A 16,596-nucleotide genomic window follows, 5' to 3' on the forward strand; every position below is an offset into this window, starting at 1 on the left:
TGCTGCAGCCTAGACTTAAACTGCTGATTTTGTCTGGCCAGAGGAGAATGACACTATTTTGACACACTATTTCCCCGTTGAAATATCGTAAAGCTGATATAAAGCCACCAAGCTGCTTTGACACAATTTGCATTGTTAAAAGTGCTATACAAATAACAGTGACTTGACTTGACATTGTTCTCCTAACCTTATATTTACTCACAATATAGCATTCTCTGGATGTTTATCTGTAACAGTCTAAAAGTTTTAAAAAGTCCAGTTTCCTGCCGTTATTAGAACTTTAATTGTTACAATAATGTTATGTTAGGACAATATTCTATTAACCTTATTTGTACTGAAAAATAACCTTATGTGAGTGTTTATTTGTAATATCCTAAAAACATTAAACAGTGCAGTTTTCTTATCATTATTAGAGTGTTGTTTAAAAGTTACAATAACATAAAAACATTCAGCAAATATGGATAACATTCGAAGTATGTTCTGAAAATGTTGGTCTAAGAACATTTTCTTTCAAAATTATTAGAACTTTCATCAAGTACAAATAACGTTGGGAACTTCCCATAAACTGTGTTCTCACAATATTTTATGATAACAAAATGTATTATATTAATAACATCATAAGGATGTTCTGAGAATGTTATATGTAATTAGAACATTCATCAAGTAGATTTTTGTTCTAAGATTTACACACTGTAACTTTTACAAAATGAAAGCTGTGGGAATGTTCTCTGTTAGCTGGATGAAGGGACCATGCAACGTTTTGTTTTGCACAAATTTTCTGATACAGATGATCAAGTTTTGTTCACTCAGTCTCAATTAGTGCTGGTCGTTTTTGGATGCCATAACAAATGCAGGCTTCTGCTTGAGCAGTCAACATGCTGTAATATACACTTACTGGCTCATGTTGTGTGAATTAGTCATGAGTTAATTGAGTGAAAATGCAATGAGTGTTTATGATATCTGCTTTTATGATTTAAATGCCTCCCACTGAAATGAACATGAACACACGCGGCTGAAGGAATTACAGCTGTACTGTGCTGGAAGCAATATTCCTGGTTATTTACAGTCTAATGTCAATGTAAAACCAGTGTGTGTTGTCATTTCATCCAACTTTCATGCTTACCGTGCATTGTCAAGCCATGCTTTATTGTCATTCTGCTACATGTGTGGACATATTCAATTCAAGTTTATTTGTATAGTGCTTTTCACGATACAAATCATTGCAAAGCAGTGTTAAGTTTCTACATTATATTTAGGAGTTGATTATTAGTGGTGACTGACAGAAATGTACAGTAAAAATCATGCAGTTAGTTGCAAATTGCATTTAATCAAACAAACGTTTGCTATAGTTGAACTAAATATTGCGTCTCGCAGCATCACGGTGCTACTAACTACACATAAATATAAACCTACAACAATAGAAGTATAAGAAAAGAAATCAACCTACACAGTTAACCATCTGACTACACATACTATAAATAGTTGAATCTACATACACGTAATCTGAGAGAGACTGTACAAGAACTTTACATAAGTACATGAGTGCACATGCAGAGAAAGAGTGTTATGCTCCTGGTTTGTTGTGGATGAGGTTTCTGGGGGGGAAAGCGAGCTTTGATAGTCCGGTAATGCACATAGTGCAGAAGATTAATATGCTATTTAAACATTGGCTACAGTGTGTGATACATACTCCATCCACATTAATTGCATTGGTGATGCATAAACATATCCACCTGGACATGTTCTTAGAATATGAAGAAAAAAAAAAAAGTATTTTCTGTAAAAGTAAAGTTTCTGTGAAAAAGTTAGAATGTTGAAAAACGTTCTTGTCATTTTTATATAACGTTATAATCGCAAGAAGTGGACATTTTAACGTTCTTAGAACATTAAAAATAAACACTCGAGTGTATTTTCGATTTTAAAAATAAAGTTTTAATTTAATAAAGAACATGAAAATTTTTTGTGACTTTTAAATAACGTTCTAATCATGATAGAATGTAACGCTATATATTAAGAATATTAAAAATAAAGAATGTTGTGTGTGAAGTTATTAGAACATGCAATGTTTTTGTAATATTTAACGTTATGATCACTAGAAAACAGGACATTTTAACGTTTCGGAAGCATCAAAACAAGCTAAATTACCACTGTTACCATTGTAGACTAGCCCTATCCTAAAAGATCATTTAGACAACTAACCAAAATATATATATATATTTTTTTATTTAATTCTTTTTTTTCATTCTTTACCAGAAATACAAGCTCCATGCCTGCTTTTCTGAGCGCTGAACGCTGATGGTATCGTCTTTGCTCCACATGCATTCAGCTAAACATAACCTGGGATCTTCTTTCTAATTGCTTTGCTGTGTTTGCGTGTGCGGTCTGGCATGAGGTTCAGCTCTGTTTGTCACGTCTCGTTTGCTTGTTGTAATCACGTTACACGTGCCGTCGAGTCTTCACTGCAAGAGAACATCCTGTTTTGATTGCGATTCTCCCAAACGCTGTTTTCTGTTCCACATCCAGCTCACTTAGGTTTCATAATACAGGTTTTAGCCCCGGGTCATGCTGCAATTCTAACGTGTGCTAAATAATAGAGTAGACGAGGATTGTTTGGTAGCCTGACCCCTCGCGCTGATGAAACGCTGATTATTTTCCTAGGAAATCTGGCTAAGGTGGATTTCTCCAGACGTTTCTCTTCAGAATATTCAGCAATTTGGGTTAAATATGGAGAATTAAGTGCGCCTGTCGAGCAGCGCCGGAGGTTAAACATCCCTCCGACTGCGGGGAATATTTCATAAGTCTGAAACATAATCACAGGCCGTAATAAAGAGATGAGGAGAGGAGAGCGAGCCGGAGAGACTGTGTGACCCCGTCATGTTCAAGCGTTTTAAAGCACTTCCAAAAGGTAAAAAGCATAATTATCCTGACAGCTTCATCTGGCCGCGTCAGTGTTATTTTAGTATCATTCAGATACTGTTACAGTGTTGTTATGGAAGAAGCTGGTAAAAATATCATGCTTTTTATATGTGTTTATCTTTTTTTTATTATTATTTATTTATTTTTATTATTTTTTAACAGCCATTATAATATTTTTCTCAACTTATTCTAAAGTATTTTTAGTTTTTAACAGCCATTATATCTCATTCTTTCGACATCTTCCATGTATTTATTTATTTGATCATTTTTAACATCTACAATATTTTACTATTTTCTCAAGTTCTTCCATTTTTTTATGTAATTTTTATTGTTTTGTTTTTTATCATTTTTAACAGCCATTATATGTTAATATATTTTTTTTCCATGCTAAATTTATAATTTTTTTATTGTTTTGTTTTATTTATTTTTTTAACAGCCATTATCATAATATTTTCTCAACATCCATTTTATTATTATTATTAGAATTAGTATTATTATTATTAATTAACAGCTATTATATCATAATATTTTTCTCAACTTCTTCCATTTTGGATTTTTTTTTTCTACAGTTTCTATACATGCCGGCCAGCGTTACTATAGATATAAAAAAAAAAAAAAAAAATATATATATATATATATATATATATATATATATATATATATATAATAATAATAAAAAGAAAACATTGTACAAATATATGCATGTTTGATTTAATACTAAAAATATTTATTAAACTTATTTAGTGAAATAAATACCATTTTATCTAATATTAAAATATTTGTCATTATTTATTTCATGGCATTGTAATATTTCATCATTAGTTTAGCGATCTATAGTCTTTGTTCTACTGCAGAGTTGCTGCCAATGTAGAGCGTTTCATATTGTTTAATGAAGCACATGTGAAATACTGTATCCCACGATGCAATCTGATTGACTTGACCTTTCTATTGCAGGATGATGAATTACTGTGAAGTAGTTTAAAGTTTGACATTTTAATTAGATGAAGATTGAAGGTTTTAAGTTTCTCAAACAGATAGATGCAACTGTGTCCTGGCTGACTCTGAATGGTTGCTATGGTGTTGCTATGCGGTTGCTACGGTAAAAATGATTTTTGGAACATTTGTTAATTTGCAACATTGTAAGCAGCAGGTCAAGTCGAGTGCACTGCATTGCATTTTGGGATCCAGTTTTTCACGCTTTGTGCACATTTTAGCAAATGCAGTAAAAGTGCAAGTATTTGATGCATGCATACTAAACACAGTATTCCTCCTGCTGAAGCAGTAGCTCGTCTCTCTCGTACTCTAGGGATGGATTTGGAGAAAAGCAGCCAGGACAGTGAGGGGGCCGACGCGTGCCTAAAAATAGTGGCACGCCACTCACGAGGTGAAACTCCAATTAAGACACGAGCACTTCATCATTATTCCACTCGACTGATGATTACCATCTGACTTTTTAACACACGCAAACACACTGATATATATTCTGCCACTTTCTCCGCGAGAGGAAGAAGGCAATTGTGCAATTATCACTTCAAGCCGTCGATCATTGAACCTTTTCTTTGATCGATTGGCACACTTTTGATGAGAGCGGGTCAGAAACGATACGCCCTGCAAACCAAACAACATCATCGGAGAGAGGAGGACTGTAAAACACAGAGCGTGCCATAAAACTGCTTTTTAAAGAGGATGAAAGGAGGTTCACGCAAAGCTTGTTTTAAGGATAATTTCGCTGCTTCTCCTTTAAATTAGTCTGGTTTTGAACGGCTCTGGATGTCCGTTCTCCTGATATCAGGAGTTTAATGTCTGACACGCTGCTGGCCATGGTGGTGAACCACTGCTGATAAGACGTGTGTGTGTGTGTGTGTGTGTCTGTGTGTGTGTGTGTGTGTGTGTGTGTGTGCTGTACACACTCTCTCTCTGAAGACGAGCGGAGTGAATCTCCTGCGCTGCAGCTGTAATGGGTCAGATAGACGCTATAGGGAGCTTTGCTTTGTGATATAATGTTCAACGTACATGATTTATAATCTGAAGTATGCCGATTATCATGGATGATCATGTTTCTCCATCAGTTTGTAAAAACAAACCACACTTAAGATTAACGTGTTGAGTTAAAAAGCAGAAAAGCACTTATTTGTGTACTTTCATTTGTGACTAGTGCTATTTCTGTATAATATACTATTATAGTTTTTGTTAATATTTAGAATTAGATTTTATTTTTATATTTTTTACATTAATTTTAGTTAATTTTATAGTAATTTTGCTGTTTTTATCATTAGCTATTAAAATTAAAATTATTTTAGTATTTCGTTAAACTAAAGAAAAGATGTTTATTAGCTGTGGCAGGTTGCATAAACTGCTGAGACAGTCTTAAAAGTTAGTTATCTATTTTTTTTCCTGCAAGATTTGTCATAACTTGTCAGCCATCTATCTATCAGCCATTATATCATATGTAGTTAACTAAAACTGAAAATAAGTTACTAAATATATACTAGTGCTATATCAGTATCATTGATTATTATACTTTTCATGAATATTTTTTCCAAATTTTTTATTTTTTCACTTAAATTTTTATTTTATTTTTTTTAGTTATGCATGAAATTAAGCTAAACGAAAATTAGAAATATTGGCTTGGCAACTATCTGAAATAAAATAAGTTTAAGTTTTTTAATATTTCATTTGATTTCAGTTATATTCAGTTAAAAAAACGCTGCTTGTGATTTTGGTAATTTGGCTGAACGTAAATATGACAATCAAAGCCAATCAGATCATATGTAATGTTTAATATGCAGTTATGTGAAGCTGCTACTTGGAAACTGGATAAGCAACAGATGCCTTACAGTATGTATTACATTACCGAATTTACATATAGTTACATCACATTGCTAAAAAGTAACTAGTTGAAATATTTTAGCTGCTCATTTGGTGAAAATGACATGAAACTGCCCCCCAGACAGAGTAATTCTATAATGTGTAATGCTTAGGGAAAAAGTAATGTTTATATGATTCAAAACCGTACAATATTATTGCATTTTAAACATTTATTTGCACTGTTACATTTTTGTCATGCCTCCAATATAAGTGTATAGTGTAAATATTCCCCATTTGTTTATAAAACTCACTGGTTGTGCAGTAGTTATTATGCATGCTGCATTTTAAATTGTAAATAACTGGGAATATTTCTTTTATTCTTGTGTTACTGCTGACTGCATCAGATGTGTTCAGAACATCGTCTGTTTCCTGAAATGTGATGGACGTATAATATAACAGATATTTCTGTAACACAAAGAGAAAATGTGCTTTTTGATATGAATAAGGAAGCATCAAAAGCAGCTCATTACAGCCTCTGTGCTCACAATCACACAGAATATCAATGCACAGCGTGATTAATAAATCAGCTCTGTAACATAGAAACAAGTATATTGTGCTGGAGTCACTTTAGCCACCATTGGATTTCAAACAGCTTGAAGCACTGTTTATTTCTTCTTTAAATTTGGGAACTTTTTCTCATTTAGGGGTATAAATGTGCATATTTCGACACATAGACGTTTCAGTGCAATTCACCAACAATCAACACTTCGAAAACCAAACAGAAAACCTATTGTAGCTTATCAGACATTAAAGTATGAAATACATGAGAACGTATGAGATTTAAGACTCAAAGTTTACTCAATATTCAACAGCTATCTTCTATTTGAGTTTCACCGTCAAAAAACAAAAAGGACACTATAGCTATAGTTTTATTTTAATTCGTTTTTATTGTTATATTTAGTTTTTCTTTTCATTTTAGTTGATTGGTTTCATATTTTATTTTAGCTTTAGCTATTTTAATGCATCGTTAAACTAAATTAAAATGTAAAAATGTGTCTCTGCAACTACCTGAAAATATAAGTTACATTTTTTTTTTTTTTTATATTTATATTATATTTTATTTAAAGTAACAAAATAAACACTTGCTTCAGTTTTTATGCTTTAGTTTTAGTTAGGTATAATAATACTGGTCAAAAATCTGTGAAATAATATTTTTGGTTGGGTTTATTATTAGAATAAAAGACACTAGGTACAAATACTATGTACTTAAGTTATACTTAGCTATAAAATAATAATAAATTTTTATTTTTTTTTTAAAGTGTGAGAATAGCTATATAAAGTGTCCATGCAGCTCATTTTAAACGTAAAGCATGGGTCAAACACAGAAATAAATTGATGAAAATGATTAGATCTGTTTTGCCAATAGAGGGTTTCAGCTTACGCATCTTTATTTATTATTACTGTTTTTAAGGCCCAGTCGATCCTTGGTAAACTGCATGGGAATCAGTGTGTCTCAGGTCGAGCAGCCAGATGTGTGGCTCAGTGCAGAAGCTGCAGATGTGTTTGTGTTTCAGCGCGAGCCTGTACGGAAGACTGAACTTGAGCTCGAGCAGACCTGCAGCAATGAAGATTAATCCAATATTCGCGACGAATGAATATCAGTAACAGTGGTGGAGAATGTTAAAGAGCCTCAGACTCATCAAACACACACTCAGCAGTCGCTTTTACCTTCATCATGAGATGGATTGTCCCGGTGCTTCAATTCAGATGCAGTCTAATGTTCAATTACCAGATTCGCTTCATTGGTAAACATTTACTTCGTTACTGTAGGATGCTACATTTTTCAAGTATCTAGCTTTGCTTTATCAGAGTTTTATTTACTGTAATAAATTACACTACATTTATTAATTACATGATATTACATGATTTTTTAAAAATATTTTTAGTTTTATTTTTGTGTTTGTTGTTTTCATCTTAATTTTAGGTAAAGTTTTTAGTAATTACGTGTTTTTGAAGAAAAAAATTAATGTCTATAGTTTTTAATAATATATAGGCCTATATATAGGCTATCTAAAATAAATGATCCATTAGTACATTTGACTTTTAATACTTAAGTACATTAAAAAATCAAGTACTTTTGTACTTTTACTCCAGTAAAATTGAAAGCGAGTACTTATACTGGAATAATAGTGTAATCTGTAGACCTGTGTGATTTGTCCCATGATGCTGAGCTCCAGACCGTCCAGACTCAGATGTTGTCAGTTTTAATTTGCACATGCTTTTAACAACAGATCTGTTGAACGGACCCCCTGCAGTCCCAGTCCGCTCACTGACCGCCTGATGATGAATTCTGCATCCAGAACTATTAAGCACTTGATTTAATAACAGATTGACTGCAGCGCAGACTCTGAGTCAAGATCTGAATCAGTCCGCTGGGAAATAACTTTAACCCTGTAAAACCTGACACTGTTTTCAAAGTACTTGATCTTTATTATATATGTATTTAAGTATCAACAGTCAAATGTACTGATGGTGAATAATGTTTATTTAATTTATCTAGCACATGTCAGTAAGAAAGATCACTGCAGATATCTGTGTCTCTGGAGCACAAAACCAGTCTTCAGTCGCTGGGGTATATGTGTAGCAATAGCCAAAAATACACTGTATGGGTCAAAATTATTGATTTTTCTTTTATGCCAAAAAATCATTAGGATATTAAGTAAATATTCCATGAAGATATTTTGTAAATATATCAAAACTGAATTTTTGATTAGTAATATGCATTGCTAAGAACTTCATTTGGACAACTTTAAAGGAGATTTTCTCAATATTTAGACTTTTTTTTTTTTTTTTTTTTTTTACACATTTTAGTTTCTTGACATCAAACATAATAAAATAAAATACATAAAACCTTAAACTTATTTTATGTCAGCTTGTTGCCAATACAACGTTTCTCATTTTCATTTAGTTAAATTTATACTAAAATTACTAAAACAAAAAAATAAAATGAATAAAAACAACTTTAAAGGAAAATTATATAAAAAAAAAACAATACAGAAACTAGAATTAAAATGAAAACAACAAATATATATATAAAAAAAACCTTTAAAAATATAACAGTGAAAGTAAAGCTTCTGGAAACAAACGCTCCTCAAAAGATCCTGATGATCAGATTTGAGACGCACTGATTTTAATAAAAAATGATTGATGGAGAATCAAGTAAAGCTGAGCTGCTTCAGTCCGGTAAGTGTTCATCTGGAAATATGACTGCAGTTATTCTGACGTTTGCTTGATAAAAAATCAGTCAATATTTAACAGCAACAAGACATGTGAAGCAGCAGCTGAAGCTGGACATTTGTACAATTACACTAAAAATAAACCTCAGAAGGCATGTAATAGAATAGATTGTGTGTGACAGCAGGCTTTAAAGGGTTAAAACGTACTGCGTTGATATTATGAACACTTGTGAAGAAGTCTTCAGAGTTGAGTTTGTTGTGGCTGAGCTGTATATCGAGTATGGTCAGATATTTTGAGTCTGCGGTCAGTCGTGACGTGAAGCGCGTGGGTGTCTGGGTCAGAGCTCTTTTCTGTATCATCATGTGTTTGTTTGTTGCGATGAGTCAGCATGATCATCAGTCGCTCCGCTCCTCTCACAGAACTTGCGTGGGAACCCGAGGGCGTATTCACTGCAGAAGCAGCCCTGATATCTGCATGCATAGGTCTTCTGAGCTGCATATACTGAGAAATCATTTAGAGTTTGACTCTCTTTACCGTTTTTAAATTCATCTTCTTAGTCTTAATGTAAATGATTCATCGGTGCATGTTAAAAAAATAAAATCAAAATGTAACTTGCTCAACTTCATCGCTCACTTTTCACCGGCCAATCATACTTAATTTATCAATACTTTATCATTTTGCATTAAACGTTATTTGTTAAATTATTTTGTTTCAGCTCGTTGCCAATGCAAACTTTCTCATTTTTGTTTAGTTAAAAAAACCTATAAAGCTAAACAAACTAAAACTAATAAATACAAATTAATCAAAATTAATCAAAACTGTATAGACATATTAATAAAAAACGATTCATCGGTGCATGTTAAAAAAATAAAATCAAAATGTAACTTGCTCAACTTCATCGCTCACTTTTCACCGGCCAATCATACTTAATTTATCAATACTTTATCATTTTGCATTAAACGTTATTTGTTAAATTATTTTGTTTCAGCTCGTTGCCAATGCAAACTTTCTCATTTTTGTTTAGTTAAAAAAACCTATAAAGCTAAACAAACTAAAACTAATAAATACAAATTAATCAAAATTAATCAAAACTGTATAGACATATTAATAAAAAACTAAGTAAAAATGATATAAACACAACCAAATTTAAATAGCTAAAATTAGAAATTAAAAAATAACTAACATTAAAGTGAAAACAAAAAATATATTAAAAAGTCTAATACAAAATATTAACAAAACTATAAAAGTATATAATAGATGTTACTATTTGATGTTTAATATGCAGTTATGTGAATTATGTATCTATTGTTTAATTTGTTACATAATTAATAAAACACTATCTAGACATGCAAAAAAGGACAAAATAACTAAATTAGAGTGAAAACAGAAAAATGAAAATAAAGTCTAATTCAAAATATTAATACAAATAATATTTAATAGTAGGCTATATCAATAATACTAAAGCAACAATGTATATATTTGATTTTTATAAACAGTTATGTGTTAAGCAATACAGTTAATAAATTAAAAATAATAATAAAAACTATATAGACATACATAAAAAAAACTAAAACTAAGCTATATTGAGATTTTTAAAAAGTTATAAATTTATTTAAAAATATATATATATATATATATATTGGCTACTTTATATTTACATTACAAAGTTTACATAGTTACCTCACCTTGTTTACTTTATTTATTAATTAATTTAAAAATCTAATTGTAACTTGTTCAATTTCTGAAAAACCTTTCCTTTTTAGAAAAGCCATCAATTTCACCTGTCCCTGTTCACCATCAAATCAATGAAGTCAATCATTTGTTATTATTATTTTACATATAATATCCTGTTGTTGTTGTTGTTTCTATCACATTTCTGCTCATGGAAACATGTCAGACTGTGTGTATTTGCATCAGAATGCAACACAATGATGTGAAATCATGCTTGTGAAGCGTTTGCATTTCTGTTGGAAGCTCAAATGAACTGGACTACATTAGGTCACACTGCTCAGATCAGGTAGAAAGATCCTTGAAGTAACGGCACGTAGTTGTTAGTGCATCACGAATGCTTTTCTGTTTTTACAGTGATCTGCTGTAATGAAGAACCGCGGAGCCTCGCTTTGAATTAGTCTGAACAGGAGAGTCGTGTAATTGGTCAACGCATCAGAAATCACCTAAAAGCCTCCGTTTTGTTTCATTCCGGCCGTCTCATTTTCCAGAACTGATTGCTTTTGTATTCCATTATCTAAAACAAAACCAGGACGAGATATGGCTGAATGCAAATGTGACGCCTATTTGTGTCAAAGCGGAGCAGTCCGTCCTCGTCAAAGAGCTTAAGTCCAGGTTTAAAATGTAAATGTGGCCTACATCTGTTTGAATAGGTTTGTCTTCATTTATTAGCACAGAAAAGACTGGAATACACCGCATTGCTTTATTTGCTTTCAGTTTAAATGATCTTATGGTTTGGTTTAAACTGGGACAGTTCATGCTTCGGGATTAGTAACTAGTAGTAGTTTGTGACTAACTAGTTGCTGACTTAATTTGATTGCACTGTGAAATGCCATCAACACTTCTTAAATTAATATTAGTTTTTTTGCTTATAATATAACTGTATTAATGCAATAATCAGCCTTCAAGTAAAGGTTCTTGTTTGTCAAAAGAAATAATGATTTCCATTCAATTAACAGTTATTTTAGTATCATTAAGATACTAAGATTTTGTATAATTAAGTTTTACTTTAACTAGTTAATTTAGCATGTCAAGTTAAACATGAAAATGAGAAATGTTGGCAACTAGCTGAAATAAAGTACATATCATTTTATTTCATTAAGTAACTTTTTTTTGTTAAAAATCTGTTAATCATAATATTTTTGGTTGGTAGTTTTTTTTTTGTTTTTTTTTTTTTTATAAAAATGTTATTTTACTTTTTATTTCAGTTAAAGTTTAAGCCAAGTTTATTATATTATCAGGGTTATTATAGTTAACTAAAACTATTATATTGTTGTTACTTATAACATGTTAACTGAAATAGAATGTAATTCCATCTAGTTTCCAAGGCAAAATGTATCATCTTAATTGAATTTAGCATGATGTACTAAAATAAAAAAATCCACCTATATATACACATATAAAACTACTAAGTTACTAAAACTTTCTAATTAAAATGAAAAGTGTGTGTGTGTGTGTGTATATATGTAAATGTAATAGTATTTAAATGAACTGAATTAACACTTTCAAGTAAAAAAAAAAAAAAAGTTTTATTTTTCATCACATATGAGTATGCAATGCAATAAGTATATGAGTTCAAATTATAAATATGCATGGACTATATGTACTGTAAAATTAATCAGGAGAGTTAAAACCAAAAATAGTAAATGGGCATTTATTGTATTTATATTTCAGTTTTTTAAACCAGATATGACAGTGAAGCTGCATTACTTGACATACAGTAAATTATTACACTTTGATCAATAAATGCATTTTACATGGATCCACAAGCAGCAAAACTGCGCTTTGCTTCGGCTATGAGCACATATTCATAACTATTTGCTTTCAGATAGTTCAGTACACTGATCATTGCTTTTGTGCTCAGAATGAGGCAGGTCTGTGCAAAGAATATTAATCCATCACTAATTAGGGCCTGCGGTAGTGTATTATATTTGGTATAATGAGCCGGTCATGATTCATCAGACCTGTACAGCGTCCTGTAGTTCCTGCACATTGTTCAGCAGCTCTTTATTCTGTAACAGCGCTAAAACACCATCAGAGTCTCACGTCTGCAGAGAGAAAAAAATCAATGAATCAAACCCAAATACTGTGCTAAGATCAGAACTGACATATGAAATAATAGCCGCAAAAATAGTTTTTAAAATGGAACAGTTGTTTGAAACTTTAGACAAAATCTACAAAAATCCAAAAAGAAAAAGTTTTGCATACTTGACTTTTTTGTCAAATTGCGTTGCTTGAAATTGCAAATACTGTGTAGTCATTTTCATGATTCATGTAATTTAATGTGACATTTTTCCATTGTGTGTTTTCAGTATATTAGGCATATGAATAAGAATAAAACATTATTACCACTGTCCAAAAGTTTGGAATTTTTAAAAAAGTTTTTGAAGTCTCTTATGCTCTTCTTAAGGCTATATTTATTTAATCAAAAATACAGTAAAAAATAAATACTGTAAAATATTTCTACAATTTAAAGAACTGTTTTTGTTGTTGTTTTTACATTTAATGTATGTTAAATGTAATTTATTGCTGTGATGCCAAGGCCAATTATTTTTCTCGCAATTCTTGTCAAAAAATAGAAACGGTAAATATGACTTTTTATCTCACAATTCTGCATTTAGTGCCTACCTCTCAATTATCTGTTTATATATATATATATACTAAGCACTGTTCTTCAGAAAAATCCTCCATGTCCTGCAGATTCTTCAGTTTTCCAGCATCTTTTGCATATTTGAACCCTTTCCAGCAGTGAATGTAGGATTTTGAGATCCATCTTTTCACACCGAGGACAATTAAGGGACTCAATTGAGGACTTGAGGGGTGAAAACTTTTTGAATTTAAAGATCAATTGATAAATTGTACTTAACTTGTCTTCTGGGAAACATGCAAGTATCTAAATGGAAAAAAGAACAGAAAAAGATATTTCAACAAAATAAGAAAAAGTTGGACATCATCCTCTTCAAAAGTTTTCACCCCCCGCTCTTAATGCATCGTGTTTCCTTCAGGAGCATCAGTGAATGTTTGAAACTTTTTTAATTGTTGTGTTTGAGTCCCTCAATCATCCTCAGCGTGAAAAGATGGATCTCAAAATCATACAGTCACTGCTGGAAAGGGTTCAAATATGCAAAAGATGCTGGAAAACTGAAGAATCTGCAGGACCTGGAGGATTTTTCTGAAGAACAGTGCTCAGTTGAACTGTTCAGAACAAACAAGGGACTCATGAACAACCATCACAAAACAAAAAAACAGTCGTTGATCATCCAGGTAACCACACACAGTATTAAGAACCAAGGGTTCCCAAACTTCTGAAGGGGTTATTTTAATCATTTCAGCTATTTTTGTCTTGTGGACTACATGCAAACATCTTTTATGTAAAATATCTTACTCAGGACAGTACTAAATAAAAAATAACATGCATTTTATATGATCTCATTTTGTTAACATTATTCACATTTTCATAGATTCTGCAAGGGGTTCCCAAACTTTCACATGCCACTGTATATCTCACAATTCTGCATTTATATATCTTGCAATTCTGTTTAAATCATGCAATCATTTTGAGTTATTTTTTCCTCAGAAAGTCAAGCTTCCATTAAATCCTTTTAAATTTAAATGAAAAGACCATTACAACTGTGGTCTTCTAAATAAGAATGAAATAAGTGTCCCTCCCCGGTGTGCAAGACATGGTTAAGGCCTTCTCGGGTGTGCAACCCGTCCCGTGGAGAACGCCAGCCTGATCCTGTTGGTGAAAGGCGTTGTTGTTGTTGTTGTGATGCCGTCGATGCCCTGAGGACCAGCATCGTGTGACATCCATTTACACACTCCATCTCCTCCAGAGGACATTATCTGAGCCGACAGCAGTCGATTTCATAGGCAGCTCCAGCTTCAGGATTGAATAAACACCATAGATGGCTTGAGAACGGGTCGGGAGGCCAAGCTAATGCAAACCTGCGTGCTTTCTATATCTGGCACGCTGTGGAAACTCACGCTCGTACCGTGGGATTCGCCTAATATTCATTAGAAAGATTAATTTCCCTGCATGTAACAGGTGCTATTGCTAACGTTAATTGTTTTGGCAGCGTCGCAGCCTCATAATGGATCAATATTTGTCATTGGGCCGGATTCCAGCGTTGAGATTACAAGCGTCTGCGCTGGGAGAATTACAGGCTCTGAGGAGCCACCGGCTCATGGAGAATGATTGTTAATACGCTGCACGAGCGGCGGCCGTCCAACAGTCTGTGGCCCAGTGATGTCTGTGTGAACAAACCCCAATTACTGAACGAGAGCAAACATCCACCGCAGTGCTTCCGGTCGCCAGAGCCGTCACCGAGACGTTCTGCTGGTCTATAAGCGCTTTTTTACTGTATAAAACAATCCTGGTCTCTAGATAGGGTTTGATATTTTATGTATTATATCGGCCACCAACTCTCTAGATATTAAGATATATATAAAAATAAAACTATTATTGGATCTACACCACCGTTCTGAAGGTTGGGGTATGTCAAATGTTTTGAAAAAGGTTCTTTGCTCACCAAGGCTGCATTTATTTGACCAAAAATACTACAAAAACTGAAAAACAGTGAAATATTTTTAGTATTTACAAAAGCTGTTTTCTTTGTGAATGCATGTTAAAATGTAATTTATTCCCGTGATTAAAGTAGGGTTTTCTCAGCATTTATGTGAATTAGAAATATTTTGCAATGTTATAAATCCTGTCACTTTTTATCAATTTAATGCATCCTTGCTGAATAAATACACACACACACACACACACACACACACACAATACTCTTCTCTTCTGTATTTTAAAGTAGATATGAAGAATAGTCCATGATTAGAACATGACATATATAAAGCAAAACATCAAACTACTAATCCATCACTAATTAGGGCCTGCAGTAGTGTATTATATTTGGTATAATGAGTCATGATTCATCAGACCTGTACAGCGTCCTGTAGTTCCTGCACATTGTTCAGCAGCTCTTTATTCTCTAGCAAAAATAAAACACACACACACATATATTCATATAATATATATATATTAGTATTATTTCTATTTCAGCATACATTTGGAATTGAAATTCTTGGATTGAAATATCTGGAATATTGTAAATGATTTAAAAATATATATTTATTTGAAATATAAGTTATATATATATATATGTACAGCAAGTATATTGGTGCAAAATATATTTACGTAAATGTATTTTGGAACATATTTTAGCAAATTTTTAGGCCTTTTGTTCATTTTATGCATTTTTTTTTTTTTGCAAATTTTTAGGCCTTTTGTTCATTTTATGCATTTTTTTTTTTTTTTTTGCAAATTTTTAGGCCTTTTGTTCATTTTATGCATTTTTTTTTTTTTTTTTTTTTTGCTGTAAATGTTAGCAAAACAAACAGATTTCTCATTAAGATTCAAGCAGTGATTTGTGTCTGTGTGTGTTGGAGGAGTTTGGATGACGCAAACACTATAACCATAGAAACAGAACATTTTACTCCATCAATTTACCACACTGGGGATAAAATCACTTCTCCGCGTCTCACCTGGGACCGGATGAGGTTTGAGCGCAATCTTTAAACACAATCCATTTCACTCATTCACTTACTGAGTGAATCTGCATGTGCTTTTCCCTCATAGAGACTGTGTAATTCCTCAAATTAGAGCCTCTTTGCTATTCATGAATTTCCACAGCAGAGTTTAGCTGCGCTTAGAAGGCAAGCGCACATGCTTTACATGCTTTGCTTCATTCAAAAATGCAAAACCATTTCTAATTGCTAGATAATTATTATGCATGCCGTGTTTGTGAGTTAAAATTAACTGAGAGGCTAATATTTGTAGTTTTCAAAATTCATGTTACACCTCAGGACTATTTAAAGCAAACGTGAAGGAAAAGAAAGTTCATTGAA

The sequence above is a fragment of the Barbus barbus genome, assembly GCF_936440315.1.
Source record: "Barbus barbus genome assembly, chromosome: 30".
Classification (NCBI taxonomy): Eukaryota; Metazoa; Chordata; class Actinopteri; order Cypriniformes; family Cyprinidae; genus Barbus; species Barbus barbus.